Genomic DNA, 20,258 nt, shown 5'->3' on the forward strand with positions numbered 1-20,258 from the left:
TATAAAAATGCCAGAATTTCCTGCAAAATGGAAATTCTGAGTTTGACCAGCTCTGTCCTTCAGCCATGGTTATCACTTACTTTCAGTGAGCTTGTGTAAGGGTTTTCATGTGCCTGATACAGGAAATGGGGTGAATTTCAACCTGGCTCCCAGCTTAAACAGCAAATGCTAACAGGAGTTATTCCAGAAACATGGTTCCCTGTCTTTTCACAGAATCACAGAATATCAGGGACCTCAGGAGGTCATCTAGTCCAACCCCCTGCTCAAAGCAGGACCAAACCCAACTAAATCATCCCAGCCAGGGCTTTGTCAAGCCTGACCTTAAAAACCTCTGAGGAAGGAGATTCCACCACCTCCCTAGATAACCCATTCCAGTGCTTCACAACCCTCCTAGTGAAAAAGTGTTTCCTAATATCCAGCCTTTTTGTCTAATGTATGTATGTGAATCTATCTCTCACTTTACAAGAAAATAAAACATGTTGTCCATTTACTTCTAAAGAGCCTTTCAGTGCAATATCACGATCCTTGGCAGAATTCGATATTTTTTAAATCATTTTGATATATATCAACTTTAATGTTTAAGCATTTTTTTCTGTTTTAATCTATTTACATTTTCACAGTAGTGCAAAATTATGGGGTTTAAGCATTTTTTATTGTTATTGGTTTAAATTTTCACAGTTGTGGGAAGTTATGGGCAGGTCAGACAATAATTACTGATGCTGAGTACTAGGGTGGTGGCATTTTCCATTTAAATAGGTGTCGCAATACATTGTTTTTCTCCAAGCCTGGAATAGTGAGTATAGTTGGGTAGATGGAGTCTGCCCATTGAAAGTCTAAGGGGCACACATGGCAGACCTCCCACTCAGCAGATCCACTGGCAACCAGGAGAGGTTAATATGACACACGGTTTCCCCCAGGTGAATTATAGTTTACTAGTGGGTGATTGCTCCATAGATCTTTGATATACTGAACACAGAGAACCATATCCCTGGTTTTACCAGTAGCCTGCTAGCTGCTTACCTCCTGAGCTCTAAAAGGAGACTGATTAGCCACTGCTTTCAATGGAATCGGTACTGGGGAACGGGAACTGCCAGCATTCCTTTGCCTTTGGATCTCTTCCCAAGCATTCACTGAATCGACCAGGATAAGATTGTGCTGAAGACCTTGATAAGATATAATTATGGGCCAGCTGTGGAGTAACCCCAAATTGCAGAGAGGCGATGAAGCTTATCTGCAGGGGGGTGGGGGGGGAATAATAATGGGGCTTGGGATGTGATAATCAGACTGCTTCAGCCGCTAATGAGCTCGTGTTTACAGAGCTGGAGGTTCCTGCTCCATTTACAACTGATTCTTGTGCTTTTCTGTGTTGGAGGTTTGAGGTGGACATTTTACCCACCATCATTTCTGAGGAAGGAGCAGGGGTAGGTGGGGAGGGGGACAGTCCATCTCCTTTCCTATTGCTTCATTTACACAGTTTTCACTCCCACTGTTTTGGGTCCCTTGGGCCGGGCCGGCTCCAGGCACCAGCTTATCAAGCAGGTGCTTGGGTGGCAACTCCGGAGTGGGGCGGCACTATCAGGTATTCGGCGGCAATTCCGCGGAGGGTCCCTCACTCCCGCTCGGAGCGAAGGACCTCCCGCTGAAATTTTTTTTTTTTTTGGCTGCTTGGGGCGGCAAAACCCCTGGAGCCGGCCCTGCCCTTGGGTGACACAATACACGGTGTAAGGTGAAAAAGGGTGAGGAGGGTGTTTGTGGTGCTCTCTGCCTTGGGCAATTCTGAGGTGAAGGGGCCCTGTTGTCCATGGCTTTATTACAAAATGAGAGGAGAGGAAACCACCAGTGGATGTGCTGGTGAAAGAGAGCGGGTATGCCACACGTGAGTGTTATTTCTGAGCTGCATGAACGTTCCCCAGCATGTCTTCAAACTCTTTCCCCATCCAAAGAAAGAAAGTGAGACGGTCTTCCTCATAGTGCATTCATAGCTTCATACTCTGCCGGCTCAATTGCCGGAGCTCAGCTTTGCTTTCACAGTTCCTATTAGAGGATATGGTTTCTTCTGGCTGCAGAACATGGCATCAAAATCATCCAGGTCCACTGCCCAAATCATGGCACCTCCCAACTTCTTGTTCTTCAAATACTGATCCTAACAGAGGGGGCAGGGAGAAAACCCACAAAGAACCTGATTAGGTGCAGGCGATACACTATATTTGGACCCCTCTGCACTATGGGTGAAATCCACCAGCCTCAGGCCTATTTAACTCTCAAGCAGGGGCATCATTTGCTATGGGGCAATGGGGGCCGTTGCCCTCCCCCCAGATCTTGGTTTGCCCACCTCCCAGACTTTTCATAGGTCCATACTCCATTCCCCCTGCCCTTGCTGGATATAATACAATCACATATAATGCTCTATAGGCTGACATAACTCTTCCCATCCCCCAGCCTTACTGCCCCCTCCCCCCGCCCTGAATTTTTCTGAAATGACACCGCTGCTGTCAAGTCCTACTTCAGTCTTATTTTGGGAGCTTCAATGGAGTTAAATGTTAAGCCTCATGCTAGCTCTGTGCACTGGGCGGCATCTCCTCCACCCCCACTCCATTTTCCTCTTTGAACACTAACCTTTTTTCTTTACCAAGGAAGGAAGCTGCGCCACTGGTGGCACTTCCCGGGCAATGTATATTGTTGCACAGGGTATAGCGTGTGTCACTGTGTGGGGGTGGGGAGGTGAAGGAGTGATGGCGTAATCTCCTCCATGACCACTTTTCTAGTGAATTCCTGTGTCAAAGGGTATCCTGCCCCTTGAAGAGCTGGAGGCCTGGGGCCAGCCAGCACTGCTCATTAAGCAGGTGCAGCTGCAGAGGGGACAGGTGTTCCCTAGAAAAAGCTGGGATGTCAGTGAGGAAGGAGGATTAGGAGCAGCATGGAGTTCCCTGGGACGGGAGGCAGTGAGAACCGGCTTGGGGAAATGGGCCTCTGGGGAGAAAGCCCTGGGATGAGGAGGTCGGCAGGGAAGAATCCTGCAGAAGGCCATGAAGCAGGAAGGACTGAGAGAGGCAAAGGGGAAAAGCGCCTGGGTGCTGTATGGGCTGAGGAATTGTTTTTTGTGCTTGTCACCTATGTTTGGTAAAGAAAACTGTGCCTAGAAAGAGATGTTGGGTTTGGCAGTGGGTCCTTGGTGGGCTGGGGATGAGCCAGCATTTTGCGCCCCTCCAGCTGGTGCATTCCACAACTATTCTCTCATTGTAGTTTTATAATCCCAATGGAGATGTGGCAGGGAGCGCCTTGGTAGGATCTAGATGTGGATCCAGGTGTGTCTGACTCCATCAGCAGCTAGAAAAACCAACCCAACCCTCCCTTCAATTTGGTGATGGGTTTTTAACCAGAGCCTGGAATAGATTATGTAGAGAGGGCAATGGGGGAGGAGGGGTCACAACCGTAAGAAGAGCAAACTTTGCCCTGCTCCTCCTTAAACACACTTACTTTGGTTGTAATGCTTTGCTCGTCGTCATGCCCTACCCACTGGTTTCCTTTGTAGGAATACGGGACCTCTTGCTCCACAATTCGCTTGGTGGTGGCACCTTGTGTAAAGGTACAGATCTAAGAAACAAACAAAACCACACCACCAGTTGGAGACCGGAGAGGAATGTCAATGCTGGGTCCCTCTCAAGGTGTTGTTGGAAAGCCCGATGGTCACCCAGAAATGACAGCCATTATGCCATATTCACGGTGCATAAGGGTGATTTCCTGGGAGTGAGGGCAAAACCCTGTGAATTAATCCCAATGGCCGGTCCCAAAAGAAACAGAGACACTGATTCAGCTGCATCCCCCAAGTCAGGGCAAGATTAAACAGAGCAGCATCCTCCCTACCTCATAATAGGCCAATAATCCTGCCTCTTGAGTGAATGGGCCGGGTGATCCAGGCCCAGAGATGGGCGCACCGATGCCTGTCTTGGAGGAGGAGAGGGTGAACGACCGTCCATAGGTGGGGATTCCCATGATGAGCTTCTCAGCTGGGGCACCCTTGCTCCTCCAGTATCTCACAGCATAGTCCTGTAGGAGGGGGTATTACATGTGGTTTATAATATATTTTGCACTGTAAGCTGATTTTACAGTAAGGTAGCATTGCTGGCATTTGCTTAATGATTGGCTTCTTGTTCCGCTATGAAAAACCTCTCTACAGATCCTAATCAGAGCTCTATGACCACTCGCATCTTAATATTTCTGGGCATGGATCCTCTTCATGGTGACAAATGGTTCTGTGGTCAGGGAGCACACTCCCTACAGGTTGAAGTGGCAAAAGGTTTCCTGTACAGAGAGAATCCCACTGTCTCTGTGTGCCAGTTTGGTCTCTTTGTGCTGTGTATTTGCATGGCTAATTACTCAGCCAGCATGTGCAAACTCATCAACTTTGCATCTGCAAATTTTGCACGTGCCTGTTTGATGGGCCACTGATAACTTGCCCCTAGATGTTAATTCCACTCTGTAATGCTAATGGGATTTCTGGTTACTGGAGATAAAGAACTATTCTGCAGAGGGGTGTCTGCACCCACAAAGATGGCACAAACAAATGCAGAATTTTCTCATTCATTTCTATTTGCTTGGGGTTGTGACACACAAACTCCTAAGGATTTTAGAAAGAGATAGTCTCATAAATGTTGATTTATTGTTGGAACACTGATCACTCACATTCCTGATCCCACAACCCCCTGATCCATTTGTTATGGTACCAGAAATCTCCCAGGAAATTCATAACTTACAACATTATAGTAAGAAGAGGATTTGGAGTCTTCTTTACCCTGGAGAAATGGGCTGACATGTCCTGTGACTTTTTGCCAGGAACCATGGAAGTCAAAGATCAAGAGGTTAAGGAAATCTACAGCCCTGTAGAGAAGAGCACAGAATGAGAAGGTAGCCTGGGGAGCAGTGCAAATGCAAAGCATCTTGGATAATGGCTGAACATGTGGATTAATTACTCTGTGCAGAATCCATGAGTGGCTGCATATACTCACTCTGAGATTTTGTCAATTTCATAGCTTGCATGACTAGTTCTCTCACAGCTCCCACTGTTGCACTCAGTATGAGCTTCTGCTTCCCTGTTTTTGAGCTTTCTCCTGAAACGCTTTTGCCATCTCCTACAAGACATTGACAAATATCTCATTTGAATATCCAAAATGCCTTACAGCTATATTCCTGCCCTAGACTTTGGGGAATTGCAAACAATGGTGCAAACATTTACTTTTTTCTGTGAAATTTCATGATATGGGATTTTTGCATTAAAAATGCTTTCATTGCACATCTATCTTTGCTGAATAATTAGCCTAATTTTGCTTGAAATTATCCATTTTTGAACAAAAAGTATCACAGGGTTCGAATTGGATTCATTTGCCATTTTTTGCAAAATGTTTTGTGATACCATGTACCAAAGAATTTATTGAAATAATTTTTTAAATCATTTCTGAAAATATGTATCAGAGGCGTAGCCATGTTAGTCTGGATCTGTAAAAGCAGCAAAGAGTCTGTGGCACCTTATAGACTAACAGACGTATTGGAGCATGAGCATTCATGGGTGAATACCCACTTCGTCAGATGCATCCAATACGTCTGTTAGTCTATAAGGTGCCACAGGACTTTCTGAAAATATGTTTAACAAAAACGTGCTTTTCAATAAGAAAAAATTCAGTAACAATTTTGAAAGCAATTTGATAAAATCTTGGGTAACATATTATGGAAAATTTTGCCAAAACCAGAAAATGTCAACAACTTTTTTCAAAGAGCTTCATTTTTAAAAGGCCACTTTTTAACCAAAAAAAGAAAAAAAATCCAGAAAATTTTGTCTATCTCTAGCAATCATCTGTGTCTAAAAAATCAACTAAAATCTGTGTGTGTGTATGTGGGGGTGGGGTATATGAGATAATGTACTTCTGTATTCACACCCTACACACTATTGTAATCATTTTGTAACAAAGTAAACCTTGTTAAGGTATAATTTGAAAACTCATAATTTGCTGATCGGTCTCATCCTGATAACATATGTGTGGCAACATTGTTTGTGAAGTTATAAGATTCCACTGTATGAGGTTATTACCACATGTTCCAAACTCAGCTTGATAAACAGGTCTATTGCAAACAAAGGATTGTGTGCTCTGCTTACTTTGTGTTTAAGCAGTAAACAGAGTTATCAAGCAGGAAGAGAAACAAAAAAAGCTCAGAAAGGTGAGTAAAAAGCAGCAGGGGACATCTTTCCACATAGACGTTTTTTCTCCCGGTACCCAGCTGGAAATGTTTTTCATGAGGGGGACATAAACTATAAAAAGGAGGAAGAAACACCTAAAGCTCCCACCCATCTGCCCAGGGATTCACTGCACCTGAAGGGATAAAGGAAACAGCTGTTGGATGGGGAGAAAAGTCCTGACCTAAGAAATGTTGTCAGTAAGACTGCTGAAACCATGTGGTCATAACACTTTGCTTTGAATTTAATATAGTTTGTTAAGTTAGGCACCAGTAGTATTTTATCTTTATTTTTCTTGTAGACATTTTTTACTTTTATGCCTAATTACTTATACACACTGAACATCTGTCTCTTGGTAGCTATCCAATTCAGTGTGTTTAAACTGAAGTGTCTGGGAAACTCCATTTGGTGTGGCAAGTTGTGTGCATATTATTTCTATTAAAGAAACAATAGACTTTATATAACTTGTATTGTCCAGGAGAGGGCTGGGCAGTACAGGACATACATTTCTGGAGGTAAATCTAAGACTGGGGATGTGTTGAGGTCACTCTGCAGTATAACCAAGGCTGGTGAGAGCCAGAGTGTAACCCAAGTGTGGCTGGCAGGTTGCAGTTATAGATAAACTCAGAGTGTGGCGTTCATGTTGGAAGGCTGTTTGTGAGTGGCCCAGGTGGCAGCTACTTCAGCAAAGCACCCAAAGTTACAGGACAGGGGTGACATGGCTGCTTATCAGTCTGGACTGTGCCCTGATATGTCACGGTGGGGAGGAAGCTTTTTAAAAGAGGAGGGGGAAGACAGCCAGTTGCACTGAGAGATAAAAAGACTTCCTTTAAAAAGTGGAAGTCAAATCCTAGTGAGGCAAATAGAAATGAGCACAAACACTGCCAACTTAAATGCAAGAGTGGAAGCTAGCTAATGTAACGCCAATATTTAAAAAGGGCTCTAGGGGTGATCCCGGCAATTACAGACCGGTAAGTCTAACGTCGGTACCGGGCAAATTAGTTGAAACAATAGTAAAGAATAAAATTATCAGACACATATATAAACAAACTCTTGAGCAATAGTCAACATGGTTTCTGTAAAGGGAAATCGTGTCTTACTAATCTATTAGAATTCTTTGAAGGGGTCAACAAACATGTGGACAAGGGAGATACGGTGGACATAGTGTACTTGGATTTCCAGAAAGCCTTTGACAAGGTCCCTCACCAAAGGCTCTTACGTAAATTAAGCAGTCATGGGATAAAAGGGAAGGTCCTTTCATGGACTGAGAACTGGTTAAAGGACAGGGAACAGAGGGTAGGAATTAATGGTAAATTCTCAGAATGGAGAGGGGTAACTAGTGGTGTTCCCCAAGGATCAGTCCTCGGACCAATCCTATTCAATTTATTCATAAATGATCTGGAGAAAGGGGTAAACAGTGAGGTGGCCAAGTTTGCAGATGATACTAAACTTCTCAAGATAGTTAAGACCAAAGCAAATTGTGAAGAACTTCAAAAAGATCTCACAAAACTAAGTGATTGGGCAACAAAATGGCAAATGAAATTTAATGTGGATAAATGTAAAGTAATGCACATTGGAAAAAATAACCCCAACTATACATACAACATGATGGGGGCTAACTTAGCTACAACGAGTCAGGAAAAAGATCTTGGCGTCATCGTGGATAGTTCTCTGAAGATGTCCACGCAGTGTGCAGAGGCGGTCAAAAAAGCAAATAGGATGTTAGGAATCTGTTGTGTATTTGGTTGTCATGGTTTTGTTGCTATGGCAACTGAGTTAGATTATTATGGGTTAGCTCAACCGGTTTCAACCGGCTGAGAAGCTCTCTGTAGATATGTAAATAAAATGGAGGTTTTGGTTAGCTGCCTGCTCTCTGGCCTCAAGCGATTGCTTCCTACACCGGCTGCCCCAAGGATATAACACTGGCGACGAAGGTGGGATCCTGGTGCTGCTCCAGTAACAGAAGGAAGTAGAAGTCAAGGTAAAGACCAAACAAAGAAAAAAAGCTGCTTCTTTGCACTGACTGTGAAAGTGAAACTAAAAATCATGGCTACTCTGACCAGGCCCCTGGAGCCTTTTGATGAGAATACAGAGCAGTGGCATGTGTATACTGAGCGTTTTGAGCTTTTTTTTATTGCAAATGACATTACAGAAGCGAAGAAGGTGCCAATATTCTTAAGTGTTGTAGGGGCTAAAACCTACTCCCTGCTACACAGCTTACTACACCCTGTTAAGCCAGCAACTAAATCTTACAGTGACATTGTGGAAATCCTGGGGTCTCATTTCTCCCCAAAACCACTGGTAATTGCTGAAAGATATAGGTTCCACAAAAGAGACCAAAAGGAAGATGAAACAGTTGTACAATTTGTAGCCATTTTAAAAAAGCTAGCAGAACACTGTGAATTTAAAGAAATGTTACATGATGCCCTGCGTGACGGGTTAGTGTGTGGCCTGTACAGTGAAGCTATACGGAAGCGCCTACTGACAGAGGCTCAGCTTACCTTACAGAAGGCTGTTGATATTGCTGTCTCCATGGAACTGGCTACAAGGGAGGCACAATACATCGGTGCACCCCCTAGGGTGCAAAAAGTGTCACAAGAACCGACCCACAAAACTGTGCAGATTCAAGAATGTTACCGCTGTGGTAAGCGGGTCACCAGGCATCAGAATGCTGGTGTAAGGACCTGGTGTGTCGACACTGTGGCAAAAAGGGACACATTGAGTGTGCCTGTAAACAAAAGAAAAAGAGGCCTGTGGTCTGGCCGACAAAAAGAGGAACCCTGCATTCCCTAGAGCAGACCCAGGATGATCAAGGTGACACCTCATCGCAAGAGGAAGTGCCACTGCATGTTTTGTCTTTGGCAATGGGCTCACATGAATACTGGGTAACCCCGTTATTGGATGGCAAACGTATACGCATGGAACTGGACACCGGTGCAGCCGTCTCACTGATCTCCGAGACTGTGTATAAAGAAAAGCTACAGCATCTTCCGCTTAAGGCAACAAAAACTGTTCTGAAGACGTATACGGGAGAAGCTGTGCCTATGCTGGGCACTATTGATGTTAAGGTGGAGCTCAATGGACAGGTGGCTAAATTGCCACTGTTTGTGGTGAGAGGTAACTACCCAGCCTTAATGGGTAGGTCTTGGCTTGGGAAGATTCAACTGAACTGGGCAGAAGTGCACCGGTTGACTAAGGAAGAAACCAGTCTAACCCCTATACTAAGGAAACATGCTGCTGTTTTTGGAGATGATTTGGGAAGTATGAAGGGAATCACTGTGACATTGAACATTAAACCTGGCAGTCCACCAAAATATCTGAAAGCCCGAACTGTGCCATATGCCATCAGGCCAAAAGTTGAAGCAGACCTGGAGCGCCTGGTCACCAATGGAGTCCTAGTACCAGTTACCCATAGCTCATGGGCCACTCCTATCGTTCCAATCGTGAAGAAAGATGGCTCTCTCCGGATTTGCGGTGATTTTAAAGTCACTGTCAACCCAGTGTTGTGTGCAGAGCAATACCCGCTTCCCCGCATCGATGACCTCTTCGCGGGCCTGGCTGGGGGACAAAAGTTCAGTAAGATTGATCTGAGTCAAGCATATTTACAGATGCACGTCGATGAAAAGTCCCAAGAGCTGTTGACTATTGTGACTCATAAGGGGCTTTATCGATACTGTCGTCTACCCTTCGGAATAACATCTGCTCCCGCCCTGTTCCAGAGGGCTATGGACCAGATCTTGTGTGGCTTGTCAGGAGTTCAGTGCTATCTGGATGATATCCTGGTCACTGGAAGAAATGAAGAGGATCACTTAAAGAATTTAGAGGCTACCCTACAAAGACTGGAAGAGTATGGCCTACGAGTTCGCAAAGACAAGTGTGAATTCTTCAAGCCCTCTGTTGAATATTTGGGTCACATCATTGATTCTGCAGGTCTTCATAAGGCCCCTGCAAAAGTTAAAGCTATTGTGGAGGCTCCCCCACCTCGAAATGTAAGCCAGCTGCGCTCGTTTCTAGGACTCCTGAACTATTATGGAAAGTTCATCTCACAGTTAGCCACACTGCTAAAACCACTTCATGAGCTCCTTGGGCAGAACAAGGCCTGGAAGTGGACTGAAGCCTGTGATGTTGCGTTTAACAAAGCTAAGGACGCATTGCTAAATTCTGAAGTTCTAACGCACTTTGATCCATCCTTACCACTGCAATTGGCCTGCGATGCCTCCCCTTATGGAGTGGGAGCAGTCGTGTCACATATTATGCCTTCAGGAGAAGAGAGACCTATTGCTTTTGCTTCACGCACTCTAAGCAAAGCAGAAACTAACTACGCCCAAATCGAACGTGAGGCATTAGGAATTGTTTTTGGAATTCGGAAGTTTCATCAGTACCTGTTTGGGCGAAAATTTACTCTTCTCACAGACCATCGACCTCTGACATCAATTTTTGGACCTTACACAGGCATTCCCCCATTAGCTGCTAGTCGTATGCAACGTTGGGCATTGTTACTTTCAGCACACACATATGAAATCAAATATCGGAAATCCACTCTACACGGCAATGCAGATGGCCTCTCAAGGTTGCCTTTGCCGGTCAAACACCAAGATAGTGCCCACAAGGAAATCTTCTACTTTGAACAGGTAGAGAATACACCCATCACTGCTACTCAGATAAAGAAGGCAACTCGCGTTGACCCAGTATTGTCCCACGTTATGGACCTGGTGATGCATGGAACATCTTGACAAACCTCTCCGGTCTCATCCGACCTTGTTCCCTACATGTCCAAGCGGACGGAGTTATCGGTCCAATCTGGTTGTTTGTTGTGGGGGAGACGTGTCATTATTCCACCACCACTGAGATCACAGATGTTAGAACAGCTACATTCCGGTCACTGTGGAATAGTGCGCATGAAGGAAATTGCACGAAGCTATTTTTGGTGGCCTGGACTGGACAGCGCTATTGAAGAGAAGGCCAAAGCTTGTATGTCATGTCAGGGTGTGAGGAATGCACCCCAGTGGGCACCCCTACACCCATGGGACTGGCCTGAAAACCCGTGGCAACGTATTCACGTTGACTTTGCTGGCCCCCTTGAAGGAAGCATGTTCTTGGTGGCAATAGATGCCCATTCTAAATGGCCAGAAGTCTCTGTAATGCAGTCCACTTCTGCAGAGAGTACTATCCAAAAACTATGAGGACTCTTTAGTCGTTTTGGTCTGCCAGAACAACTTGTGAGCGACAACGGACCGCAGTTCGTTTCTCAGGAGTTTCAAAATTTTATGAAAGCAAATGGGATACACCACATCACGTCAGCACCATATCATCCGTCCACCAATGGATTAGCTGAAAGATTTGTGCAGACAATGAAAAACGCTTTGAAATCAGCAAGGGGACAACACTCCATTCAAAAGCGTCTGGATACCTTTTTACTTTCCTACAGAAACACACCTCATGCTACGACCCACGCATCTCCGGCCTTTCTAATGATGGGACGACAGCTGCGCACTTGCTTTGATCTGCTGAAACCTTCTGAACCCCGACAAATTGTGCAACATCAGCAGCAATATCAAGTCATCAGACGGGCACCCAGAGCAAAAGACCGAACCTTTAGCCCGGGACAGCCAGTTTTGGCTCGGAATTATACTTCCAGAGCTAAATGGGTTCCGGCCACAGTCATCACTCAAACAGGACCTGTTTCCTACACAGTCCGGACTGCAGAGAATCTTACCTGGCGGCGACATGTAGATCAGCTGTTGCCAGGTCATGCCAGTCCTCAGGACCCATCTGCAGTTGAGGGGTCTGACTTCACCTCTTCTGGTGAGGGATCGAATCACGAGTCACCTGTTTCTGACTGTTCTCCTCCATTACCGCCGGCAGCTGAGATACCCCTTTGCCCAGCACGAGCTGATACCACCTCCTCACCTGTTCGTGCTGCGGACCCTGAGCCCCTAGTGCTTTCGGGTGCAATAACACCAGTAGTTCGCCGTAATCCACCTAGAGACAGAAGGCCTCCTCATCGGCTGGATCTTTAGCTAGGGCGAACCCACGGTTATGGGGCAAAATAATCCCCAGGGTTTAGCCGGGAATGGAGGCAGTCTACCCTCCTTCTCTAGTCTAGTGTGTGTTTTATTTAGGGGATGTTCTTATTAGGGGGGGAGGAATATGTTGTGTATTTGGTTGTCATGGTTTTGTTGCTATGGCAACTGAGTTAGATTATTATGGGTTAGCTCAACCGGTTTCAACCGGCTGAGAAGCTCTCTGTAGATATGTAAATAAAATGGAGGTTTTGGTTAGCTGCCTGCTCTCTGGCCTCAAGTGATTGCTTCCTACACCGGCTGCCCCAAGGATAAAACAGAATCATTAAAAAGGGGATAGAGAATAAGACTGAGAATATATTATTGCCCTTATATAAATCCATGGTACGCCCACATCTCGAATACTGTGTACAGATGTGGTCTCCTCACCTCAAAAAAGATATTCTAGCACTAGAAAAGGTTCAGAAAAGGGCAACTAAAATGATTAGGGGTTTAGAGAGGGTCCCATAGGAGGAAAGATTAAAGAGGCTAGGACTCTTCAGCTTGGAAAAGAGAAGACTAAGGGGGGACATGATAGAGGTATATAAAATCATGAGTGATGTTGAGAAAGTGGATAAGGAAAAGTTATTTACTTATTCCCATAATACAAGAACTAGGGGTCACCAAATGAAATTAATAGGCAGCAGGTTTAAAACAAATAAAAGGAAGTTCTTCTTCACGCAGCGCACAGTCAACTTGTGGAACTCCTTACCTGAGGAGGTTGTGAAGGCTAGGACTATAACAATGTTTAAAAGGGGACTGGATAAATTAATGGTGGCTAAGTCCATAAATGGCTATTAGCCAGAATGGGTAAGAATGGTGTCCCTAGCCTCTGTTTGTCAGAGGATGGAGATGGATGGCAGGAGAGAGATCACTTGATCGTTGCCTGTTAGATTCACTCCCTCTGGGGCACCTGGCATTGGCCACTGTCGGTAGACAGATACTGGGCTAGATGGACCTTTGGTCTGACCCGGTACGGCCTCTCTTATGTTCTTATGTTCTTATCAACACAGAAATCACTGGGGCCCGGAGAACGAGGAGGGCGGGGGAGAAGATTAAGATTAAGATTAAGCACTTCCAAAATAAGAAGGTGGAGGAGTTTGAAGAATCAGGAAGCCCCATGTGATTCTACTGGAAGAGAGGGGAGCCTAAGATAAGCATAATTTAAAGCAAAAACAGCATTCATCACCCGTTGTTGTGTGCAGAGTAGTTGTAGCTGTGTCAGTCCCAGGATATTAGAGAGACAAGGTGGGGAGAGATAATACCTTTTATTCGACCAAGCTTGTCTCTCACCAACAGAAGTTGGTCCAATACAAGATATTACCTCACCCACCATGTCTTTTTAATAACCTGTGATTAGGGTGACCAGATAGCAAGTGTGAAAAATCAGGAAGTGGGGGGGGGGGGGGGGAAATAGGGCCCATATAAAACAAAGCCCCAAATATTGGGACTGTCCCTATAAAATCGGGACATCTGGTCACCCTACCTGTGATTAGGGTGACCAGATGTCCCGATTTTATAGGGACAGTCCTGATATTTGGGGCTTTTTTTTTAATATGGGCTCCTATTACCCCCCAACCCCTGTCCCGATTTTTCACACTTGCTGTCTGGTCACCCTACCTGTGATAGTTAAAATGATCCCAGCATTTGTGGTATTTCCAAGTATAGGAGATTTTGCAAATGCAGCAGTAAAGTAAAATATCTCAGTATAGTGCATTTTAATGAAGTCGATTGCTCCACCTCTTCTGTTCCTGTGTCCTTACCCCTACCAAGTATGAGTATAGTTGAGTAAAGAGGATTTCATCCCTCAATTTTAACACACCTGGCTCAAGCTAGTGAAATGTCCTTTATTCTTCCCTTCTGGGTAGATCCAACAGAGATTGAAGCCATCAAATTTGTTCATCTTCAGGAATTCTATCACTGAGCGAATAAATGTCCAGCGACTGGCTGGAGAAGACACCATTCTGGAAGAGCTGGTACACATATGAGATATTGTCAGTGTTAAAGGAATGTTTTGACCCTCCCAGATTCAAAAAAACAAGTCCTATCCCTTTAGCATTCCTCCTCTCGACAGGAACAGGAGTGGCTCTTACAGGAACACAGTGCTATTCAATAGAATTCATCATGCACAGAAAATCTTCCTTAGGTGAAAAGAAGTTTACAAGGCCAGGACCATGTTGCAGTTTATATTTTCTGCAATCAAAATATAAACACACCAGCTCAAGCTATCATAGTACAGTCATGTCAAGGTTGATTCTCCTCTCGCTTGCCTTAGTGTCTCCTGACATCAGTGGCATTATACTGCTGCAGAACTGGTTAGAGCGAGAAGAGAATTAGGCCCATTCACTTTTCTGCATGTGCTGATGCATTCAGGAGTGAACCACCCATAGAATAGCATCTGCTATTGGGAAACCAGGAGCCTGAGAGCTATGAAGTGTGGTTAGAGGGGGAAAGTTATGGTGGAGAGTATCTACAGGGGGTGGAAGTCACCCGTAACAGTTCTAGAATAACCTGATCACATTTCCAGGAAGTTCCCAGCTTGATCAAACCATCTGTCAGCAAAGCCTTGTTCTGCAAGTACTTTCTATCTCAGCAACAGTGGAAGCTCATAGGATCCTCCCTACAATGATTATTTTTAACCAGATAATCCACATCTGCCCCAGATAATCCCAGCAGCATTGGGACAATACAAGGAGCTATCTGTCATGGAAAGATGGCCATCTGGACATAGCAGTTTTAAATACTTGACTCACCAATCTCTCTTAAACGTAAGGATCCAAATTTGTCCCTTGACACATTTTGCCCAGATATGGCAATAACTCTTTTAAGTGTGGGACGTATGCTTCCTGCCAGCTGCAGCAGCATTTGGCCTTTATCTTCCCATGGCAAGGTTTATTTGGAGCATCTCCCCCAGCAGAGACAGATGATTAAAACAGTCATAGGGGGTCTATCAACAACAGAGTCATCTTCCTTTTCTGTGCCTCTTGACTACTCTTGGACTGATTTGTCTTTCACTAGCATGGTCTTGAGCCAAACAGGAAGGGCAATCCTAATCTTACCTGTCGGGACCCGTTTTTTCTCCATCAATGGACAGGAGGGTCTTGAGGCTAGGATTCCTGAGGAGAAAAGGGCATGAAAGGAGCAGAAGTTGGTTACACTGTCTGGCTTCCACTTCCAATAATCAGTGAGTGGAGTCTAATGCTGGTCCAAGCCTGCTCAGTTATGGATGGCAAGACCTACACAGAGGAGAATTCGGCACTGCCATCAGCACAACCAATTATTTTGTGCTGCGCTTTCTATTCAAACAAAAGCAAAAGGAAGAGACCGAGGTCCTGGATTTTATTCTTGTGTTTGCCAACTTTTCTCTATCACTGACTGTCTCTGATCTAGTATTTCTATGCATATCTGTTTCTCATCCATCTCGGGTAGTTTTGTGTTGCAATAATATAAGAAGAGTTGTTTCTCATCCAGGACTTATTTATTTGATGAACAACCTAAAAAATGTGAGGCCATTCAGATAAACAATTCCAGTTTTGGCCTGTCTCTAATCACGCTCATCTTCTGAGTGATGGATTTTTTCAAAGAAGGCCTCCCCTTTTACAATGCTGCAAACATGACCATCTTGGCTCCTATATCCAATGGACTTAGTCCTGGCTTTTGGATGTATCTGAGTGCTGGATCTGGCTTAATGGCAGTATTCCCACTTCAAAATAAGTCCCTCCGTATATCCACAAAAGTTGTTGTGGTTGGAAGAACATTGCAGTCAGGAAGCAGGAATCTCCTCCGTTACTGGACTCACCTGCTTTTCAGTCCATTGAGAAAGTTTCATAGTGTGTGGCATCGTTCCATTTGGAGGTAGTGAGCTCATTTTCGCTTATGTTGGCAAAGCTGTAAATGAGGTGGGTGCAGAGATGTGGGTCGATGTCATCAGGGACAATGTGCCCCTCGCCTGGCCTGTCCTGGGCCCAGTTTGTGAAGTAACAAACCAGTTTATAGGCAGAATCTGTTCAGACAGATAGGAAGGAAGCAGAGAGGGAGTCATTCAAAGGGTCTGTCTTCACAGCAGAGTTAGCTCAGACTCTTACCTGGGTGTTGCATGGAACCCTGCTCCCATCCACACATCCACAACCTTCTCATGTGAGTTTGGTGGTGCTTTTTACCCAGGCTAACTGGCCTGGCTGGTGGTACACCGCACAGCTTGGGTGCTACTTTCACCCTCCCACTTTGCAGTGAGGATGCCGGCTAAACCACCTGAGTGCTCATAGTCCTCCAGTGCCTTCCCACAATTCTCCCCATGTGCTCAGAAGGACAGAGGGGTTCACTGGAAAGACTCAGAGAGCAGTTCAGCTTAGTGCAGCACAAAGGGCCATGTCCTAGCGATGTGTGTTGTGGGGACATAAACACTTGGGCAGGGCTTTGTAGTGTGACTGTTCAGACCTGGGCTAGGCTAACCTCTGTGTTCAGACCTGGCTGCCAATCATCTGTGTTAATTCTGCAGTGAGAACAGACTCAGACATTGTTTAGGGCAGGGGTTGTTAAGAGGTGGACTGTGGGCCAAATCCGGACTGCCAGACACTTTTGAACAGACCGTGACATCTTTTTATTGACGTATTATTATCGTTATTGTTGTTTCTGTATTTTCTCTGAAGTCTGGACCTTGACTATACCTTGATTGAGGAATTTGGACATTGACAAAAAATAATTGATTATCCCTGGTTTAGGGCCTGAATCAAAGCATTCGGCAACAGGTCTGTCTCCAAACTGGGTAGCAGCAATGACTTCTAAGGTCCCAGTGTGTTTCCTCAGAACAAGCATTCTCTCTCAATCCAGCCTGAGCCTTTACAATGCACCTGAGAAGGACATAGCAACTCACCACACTGAAGAAAGAGGAAGGCAGCTAAACCTAAGGCAAAATAACAGGAGTGAAGTAAGTGATTATCTAATCCTCTGAGCTCTCTGAATCTCTAATTTGCTGGCTCCAGCAGATCGGCACCTTGGCGAGATGCTGCCATGCATGAGATCTCAGGTCAGATATGCTCCTAGCAGCTAGCAATGTGTTTTGGCCAACAATTCCATACCCATGAGAATGGGGCTTTCAGAATGGAGCTGGCCAAAAAGGTTCCATCAAAACTTTTTTTATCCAATGGAAAACTGGGTTTTCGGTTAAATGAAATTTCTCACCCAACTGTCTGCTTTCCTTGGATTTTCTCCCTCCACTTTTTGTCAAAAGCCTGAAAGCTTTTCAGTTGTAGATTTTCTTTAATTATTTTTTTTTGTTTTTTGGCTGAAAAGTCAAAATTTCCCATTGAAAAGTCCAATAAAACAATTTTTGTTTGGTTTTGTTGACACATTCTGCAGAAGCGAAACCCATTTTCCAACCAGTTTTACTCAATATTGATCTGACTAGAGATGGAAAAAAATATAATATTGTTCAGCCCCCAGCTGCTCCTGGACTGGGTAGTTTCATTCTCAGGGACAGATTCTGCCTTCGTTTTTACAGCAGTTTTAACCTGGATTAATTCCACTGGAATGAATGGAGCTACTGTGTCAAACAGGTGATAGAGGAGAATGAGATCCAGCCATGTACAAAGGACACATCTCCCTTCCAAACGTGCCTGACATCTGGGTAATTTGAGAAACAGACATCTTTTTGAACATGCATCCCTTTCCCTACAAAAAGGGACTGGGACTGATTCTCCACTGGCCTGCCTCTTGAGTTGTCACTTTCACCTGTACAAGAGGGTGCACTGTTGGTTTCCAAGTTATAATTTATTCCCAGCTATTCCTATAACATCTGACTTATCTAAATATCTTGCATGTCAAGAACTCTCCAGTAAAACCCACAACAGTTCCAAACCCTAGTTCACCCTCACCGGACTTACCAGCCCAAATGAAGGTGTGACCCATGCTGGTTGCAATTGCTTTGCTTGTGGTGTCCCAGAGAATGGATCTGGGTTCTTCGACGTTCCTTTTATGGATGTGGCTGTTACACCCACCCCAATTTACAGGAACTCAGCAGCCATGAAATAAAATAGGAGAGACAAGTTCTTCCTCTTAGCCATGAAGAGATTTTCCGACCTGGGAATGACTGCACAATCTCCTTTCAGGATGGGTGGAGGTGTTGCCATCCTGTTTTGTTTCCATTCTCCACATGCCTTTTGGGAAGTCACTCCCATACGGAAAACCTGAAACAGAACATTGGTTACCTTGCAAATCAGCACCTTGCCTTGAGGTCACATTGTTAATCAGTAGCAGAGCTACAAACAGAAGCCAGGAGTGCCGATTCCACAGTCCCCTGCTGTAACCACTACACAAGATTCCCTGCATAGGATGCATTTGTTCACTGTTAGCATCAACACTTTTCACTGTATATAATACATACATCAAAAAATACATCAAAAGAATCCTAAGGTTGCAAAGGCAAGCACTCAAAAGTTAGGAAATGCCAGAATTAAGGTGGACCTGGCAACCTTAACTCTGCCCTCTTGTGTGTATGCATTACATATAGTCCTCAATGACATGATCACATACTATTTTTCCCCTGCCTGCCTCATTGAGTGCACAGGATGAATGGTGCTCACTGAATGCCCAGCTATTCAATATTTTGTTTTCTCCTCCTTACTCAGCGTGTGGCCTGAAGCCTTATTTACTTACCTTGCTCTGAATAGAGAATTATTAATTTCCTCATGGCCTTTTCTATGGTGTTCATCATGATCATAGCTGAGAATGTCACAAACATTACCTGATTGATTTTCACAATACCCTGTGCAGCAAGGTGATACTATTACCCCTGATTTACAGGTCTGGAAATGTGGCACGGAGAAATTAAGGTCAAAAGTGGCCACTAATTTTGGATGACCTACGTGAGGCACGTCATGCCTGATACATCAGAGTACTTAGCATTAAATAGCACGGTGCATGCTCAAAGCACAGCTCTCAGTGACTTCAGTGGCAGCTGGGAATGCTCGCTCCCAGGGTCTCGAGTTGGGCATCTGGAGCACATTGTTAACGGAGGTGTGAAAAGTTCAGTTTAAGGGAGTTGCCCAGCAACATATGGGAACTCTGTGGCAGAAGCAGGGATAGAGCCCAATTCTGCAGGGCAGCATACAGTTGCCTTCCTCACGAGACCCTCTTTTCTCGTCCTGCAGTCCCCTGCCTCATTCACACACACCTTCCGACTTCTACAACAAATGAGGCAGGGTTTCTCCAGGCATCAGCCCCCTTCACTACCTCCCACCCCAGAGCAGGTCCATCCTGTGCACTGAATGAGGCAGAGGTCCTGTGGAAAATATAGTAGGTGATCATGTCATTAAAGACTTATCACACATACAAGGGGACCAAATTAAGGTGGCAATGGCTGCCTCTGATCATGGAGAAGTATAATGGCGCCTTGAAAATCCCAGAGATCCTCACTATTACGTAATTTAGACTGTAACATCTTTGGAGTAGGAACTAGAGCTGAACAGGAACCAGAATTTCTGTACTGTGGACAAATCAAAGAAGGTTTGCCCACAACTGTAACAAAACATCAGATATACACAAATTTTCACGGAATGGGTATTTAAAGAAAAATTATGTCTAGCCAGCTAGCTCCCGGACTCTCCTGCAGCCCATGTGACCAGCTGCTGGGGAGCCAGTGCTCAGTAGACCCCAGATGTCCTACATCCCTGGGCCAGCTGTAGTAGGGACCATATTTATGTCTCCTGTAGTACAGCTCCTAGCACAGTACCATAATATAGATATTTATTAATGCCACCCTAAGAGAGTCCACTGTTAGGACCTTTGCAAATCCAAACTGCTGTCAGCGAATGCCAAAAGCACTGATGGTCTTCATATGGTATTTTCTTTACCCCAAACCATATAGGGACATATTAGTAAGATCCCTTCGGAAAATGAAGTTAGAGACTGTTTCCTTGTTAAATCTGTTGTGGATTATTTACCAAGGGGAATCTTTACTGCTGAGATCTTAG

The 20,258-nt window shown here is 44.9% G+C and overlaps 1 pseudogene; it reads right to left on the minus strand.

Annotated features, from left to right (window-relative positions):
* Positions 1-1,660: 1,660 nt before the first annotated feature.
* Positions 1,661-18,270, minus strand: LOC123368903 (annotated as a pseudogene).
* Positions 18,271-20,258: the final 1,988 nt, after the last annotated feature.

Source organism: Mauremys mutica, chromosome 4, assembly GCF_020497125.1.
Source record: "Mauremys mutica isolate MM-2020 ecotype Southern chromosome 4, ASM2049712v1, whole genome shotgun sequence".
NCBI classification, from domain to species: domain Eukaryota; kingdom Metazoa; phylum Chordata; order Testudines; family Geoemydidae; genus Mauremys; species Mauremys mutica.